Below are 5,718 nucleotides of genomic sequence, written 5' to 3'. Positions count from 1 at the left end.
AAAGAGAGAAACTACAGAGAAAGCTTAAGTGTGTGTTTTGGGTGGTGTATGGAATATGTGTAAATGAATGAATTATTTAGTAATTAAGGTTTATATATTATGGATCATGGGCTTAAGCCGAAGGTCTTTCCTTCTTTCCTTCTTAATCCAAGTCCATAACCCATATCAATCCCAACACTAGCCCGACTAATAATAACTCATGTTTTCATTTTATTAACCGAAACGAGAAAACGGGATATTACACTTTTAGTTATTGTGAGTGCATTAAAACGGAAAATTTAATAAAATAATTGTTTGCGAGTAAGATAAAGATAAAAATGGTGGATGTGTTGTGAAAGATTTTTATAAAATAAGTATTAAATTTTTGAAAAGTATGATTTTTAGTTAAATTAGAGAATAAAAATGATGGATGGAATGTGAATGCACTCATAACCCTATCATAATAATTTGCCAAACTCTCTTATAATAATTAGGTGATACATTGAGAATGCTCTTTTTTTTTACGACCAACAAAATTAATTAAATAAAAGAATAAAATATACAACCAAACCGAGCCTAACAAGATACTAGACCGCGACCCAACACACCCACCAACACCACAACAAGCATCTACCTATACATTAAATCTACACGAATCCTCCCACGGCAATATCAACATACCCGACCTATTTTTCACCCAAAGAAAAGTAAGTGCTTTTATACCCCCCCCCCCCCGACCACATCTTCCACCGTGACCATTAAACCATTGAACACAATGTCGTTTCATACATTTCATAAGCACCATAGCGAGATAAGGCAAACAACATGGAAAGCCTTGGCCTTCTGTCTTGGAAATTCGTATACTTGTATAAGTCGAGAATATCTTGAATTTTAGACGCAAAAAATATGGGGGACTTTGCACCATGTCGGGATTGCTTGCCAAACCGCTTGGGCCAAATAACACAAGACAAACACGTGCCTGATTGTCCCTGTCACCTTACCACAAATTGGAAAGTTCAAAGGCCCCACAATCACGTTACGTCTATCCAAAGAAGACAACACCGAGACCCTATGAAGATCCGCTCGCCACGCTAGAATACTTACTTTGCCTGAAACCAAATTATTCCATTTAACCGAATACCTTAGCGAACCGAGCTTAACCTATTTAATTCTATCTTTAAAACTTGACACCGAGAAGATTCTGCGTCCCCTAACTCCCACCCCGCCTTGTCATTACCACCAACCAACCCCACTCCTTGGCATAGACGTAGAAGTTGACGCAACTCCTCCACCTCTGGACCCGAGCTTGGAGCTCTTGACCAACCGCAAGTGAAGCTTGAGAACTACATTGCACTTGTAATTCCAATCCTCAATGACCTAGTTCAGAATGCATATAGTCTCATTTATTATATAAAATTAACGTAAATACACCACAAACTTGATTAAAAGTAAAAATAATCACATAAGTTAATTTGATATGTGATTTGACGAATACACTTTCATTAACTTTGGCAATTAAGAAAAGATTAATTAACTTTATATTCTTATTAAGTTTGCTAAAAAAACATAAGTTTAGATTATTGATAGTTTATTACAAAAAAATAATATATATATATATATATATACTATTGATTAATAATTGTAGATGATCAATTATTCCTAACTCAATTGATTAAGGCGAGGTATTGAAAACTGATTTAAAGGGGGAGAGTTTTTGGGTTTTAGTCATATTTATGACAAATAATTGGAATCCTAGGTTATGTAAGAATGTTTTCTCACGTGCGATTGGTTACCTCCTGAAAGTGGTCTCCGAATCATATTCAAAGAACGAAGATAATTAGATGAGTTATTGGTTCGTCAATAATTTAAATAGTGTTAAAAAATAATTGAAGAATGGGCATTGGGTATAGGAGAGAAAAAGACATGGTGTCATTCCCTAAACTCACGGATCAAGTTTTGAGGTAAACAAGGGTAGGTCATAATAATGGGTAATGACCAACATAGCATTAGGCATTTAGGACGTTGGACCACTATTCCCATAGCTAGCTACCTTGTCACATACTACCTGTCTACACCACCCGACAAAATAAAACATTTAAACCTTAAATCATGAAAATGTTTAGTTTGATTATATAAATTCTTATTTACCGTTCAAAAAATATATATGAATTCTTATTTATGTAACTAAAAAATGTAAAACAGCTTGTTCATGTAAAAGCTTGTTCATGTAAAATATTGTATTCATATATAACATATAAACCTGATCAATTTTATTTTCTTTTATCTAAATGTGAAACTTTTTAATATTTTGTGTGTAAAGTTTTTTTTTTAAATGTTTTTAGTAATTGTGTAAAAATTTTATTTTATTTTATCTACTACTTAATTTGTTAATAAGTGTGTAAAGTTTTAAACATTTGTGATGCTACTCAAATATAAAGGGAACATCATAACTTTCATATATACCATTAGTAACTTACATAATATCCTAAATAAATAATTATCGACACTTCAAATAATTTTTAAAAATTTTATATTCATCCATTTATTAACTAAAATTGTAACATGCAATTTTATTTTTCTCAAACTCAAGTCTAAACTTTCATTTTAATTCAATGCAATTATTTGAAGTCTTAACTTTCATTTTAATTCTAAGCAATTATTTGAAACTTCAAGAGTTGTGAAGTGGTAAGTTTTCTTGAAAAAGTTGAATTCGAATGTTCCTTTTACCAGTTTTCCATGAAAACATATTGAATGACATTTGTCCGGCACAAGCTGCGATTTATCTGATCCTTTGGTTGATCGTTGTACAAACAAAGTTACTTTGAGTGCACTTGTAAACTGTTCTAAAATATATTGTTAGTTTGAAATTGTGTCAAGTAGTGAAATAATCACTAAAGAATGCGTCCAAATATGCCCTTTCACACCCCCAAAAAAGAAAAAAAATCCCTTTACATTATTATTTGACATTTGTTTACTTTGATTCCAATAACAAATCTAACCCCAAAAACTAAAAACCTTCCTATTGCTTCAAAATTGGTAGAGCCCAGGTACTAACCTACTTAACCTATATTCGAACACTCTTACACTCATACATAAGAACTCACACCTTTAAAGTAAGTAATAAAACACAAAAAATAAAGCAAAAAAAAAAAAAAACACCAGAAAAGAAAATCTAGAACATGAACTACTTCATGATATTTATACTTGGTTGCACCACCTGTTTTTCCCATATTTCCGCCACCATTTCCCCACTTGAACCAGCTATACGGGCTCTAAACGCCTCTGAGGCGTTTACTCTCTTTAAATCCCACCCGGCGTCCCTCAGCCGTAGGATTTTAGTCACTTGTTTCTTAGCCAACTGACATGTGTTGACCTTAATCCTTTTTACAGCCTCATTAAACGCCTCCACTTCCACCTCGGAATCCGTACCATCCATTCGACGAAAACCCGGGAATTCGTTAAAGTACTTCTCGAATTCCGGAATCCCGATAGCCTGACTTATCCCGTCCGGGTTAACTCGCTTATGTTCCCCACCCCGAAAAAACTCCACTAACTCCTCAAACATACCCGAATCCAACATCTCGTCCACCCGCTTTGATAAATACTGATTTAAAACCGGTTCACACACGTCAACCCAAATAAAACAACAATCATACCGAAGCTCGGGACTAATAGGGTACGGGTGGGGCCCATTAAACACATCACATCTAGGATCGTACCGTTCTGTAACAAGTGAGTAAATTAACGAATTAGACCCACCCACAACAACTGGCAATCCGCCACGTGACCCAATGTCAGATATTATTTCGGGCACAACTTCCCGAAAATCCAAAGGCGTAAACGCGGGTCCCGCCGGGTCAATCTCCCCAAGAAGGTGGTGCGGGACCCCGATCCGTTCTTGCATTGTGATTTTATTAGTGGTAATATCAAGCCCTTTGTACACTTGCATTTTATCACAATTAATAATCTCAGAGTTGTCTAAAACCCTAGTTACAAGGTCAGTTGAAAGCCTTGATTTTCCGGCCCCTGTGGGGCCCATGATCACTGCAATCTTGGGTTTCTGAGTTGCTGCTGCAGTTATCCATATGGGTTTCTTGTGAATAATAATATTATTATTTGCACATGATGAAGAAGGAGTTGTGAGTTGAAAGAAGCTAGGAAATGAAGATGATAAGTTGTAGTGGTGATGATGGGAAGTTGAAGGTGAATATGTTAGTCTCATATGGAACTCTTTGTTGATGATATTGATGAAGATGAGATGACACAGTTGAGTACTCAAACCGGCATACCATTCGGGCGAAAAAAGAACATACAAAACACATGAGTTAGAGTATTATCCGTGAGGATTTAGGATTGTTGTTTGAATCTAGTGAAGAATATTATTGTTGAATGTATGAATGTGTCAATGTTTTTGGTTTGATGTTTTATTTTGAATGTAGCAGAGATGTGTGGGTGGTTGAAGAAGGATGATTATGAGAGGATTTAGAAAGGAGGATGAAAAATGTGGGTTTGCAATGTCTTGGCCTTCCTTTTATAGAGAACTAGAGGCATTGATCACTTTGGGTTTTACACAATATGTTTTCATATTATATGTGAACTTATGAGAGAAGTACTTTCTATTAATGTTGACATGAAGGTTTTACTAGATCATAGGTTGGACCGGCTCGGAGATCGGACTAGACATTAACCCGGGTGACGTCATATGTGTATATATATTGAAATAATCAAGAGAGAACTTCTTCTTAGAATGAGAACTAGAAAACTAATAATGAAGTATTTTAAATTTAACTAAATAAATATTTTTAATTTTTTTTTCTTTCATCATTCTTATATCTTGTTATTCTTCACCACAAAAAAATATAAAAATAAAAAATTTTAAAAATAAAATTAAATAAAAATCTCGTTTTAATGCATATATGCAATACATCGATTTTTTTATAATGCATATGTGTGTATATTGATATTTGAAATAGTGTTGAATAACATATTACAATTGTTTGTATTGTATATTTGCAATAGTGTTATATTATAAAAAAAATCGATATAGTATATATGTGCATTAGTATTGTATTATGTAAATGCGATAGTATGTCGTAAAACTAAATGCTAAAGCGAAATTAGCATTCTAGATTCATATAGTTGACCAAAGAAATTTATATTGTTCTACTTTTGAGAACTTCAACTGTCTTCTAAAAGTTATATTTTTAAATAAGTTTGAAAAGAAATTATGTAATACTTCACTAAAGATACATAATCTTTTTCTTTTATTTTTTAACTAACCCAATTTTCATTTATGTGACAATCTTCTATAACAATATTATTTGTATCTATACTATAAAAAAATTATGAGTGATATGCATTAGTAAATGTAATATAGTCTTTGCAAACATAAAATACGGTTAAAAAAATTTAGTTTTAAAAGATGTTTATAATAATAGTACTTTAACTTTAATCAATTTTTGTAAACTTATTATATAGTTACACATTTACCCCTTCTTTTAAACCAACTACCCCCACGATTTTTTAACGGGCGTAACTTTTTTCACAAATTAATGTTTTTTATAAAAAAAAATATACCATAAAAACGAGCAATTTGTTCTCTTTAATTTGAGTATGGTATTATTGTACATTTTTATTTTAAAATGTTAACATATTACGTGATTACCAGTTATGACCAACAATAAATTTGGTCAGGTGAGCTCGGGTCATGTGTCAGACCAGATTAGGGTCAGAACGAGT

At 32.9% G+C, this 5,718-nt stretch overlaps 1 pseudogene; it reads right to left on the bottom strand.

Moving 5' to 3' along the window:
- Window positions 1-3,151: 3,151 nt before the first annotated feature.
- On the bottom strand, window positions 3,152-4,335 carry LOC143570223 (adenylate isopentenyltransferase pseudogene; annotated as a pseudogene).
- Between the last annotated feature and the right edge of the window lie 1,383 nt (window positions 4,336-5,718).

This window comes from Bidens hawaiensis, unplaced genomic scaffold (assembly GCF_021521415.1).
Source record: "Bidens hawaiensis isolate Kalapana, Puna unplaced genomic scaffold, B.hawaiensis_p1.1 tig00024849_1, whole genome shotgun sequence".
Lineage (NCBI taxonomy): Eukaryota > Viridiplantae > Streptophyta > Magnoliopsida > Asterales > Asteraceae > Bidens > Bidens hawaiensis.
This window is presented reverse-complemented; position numbering and strand designations above follow the sequence as displayed.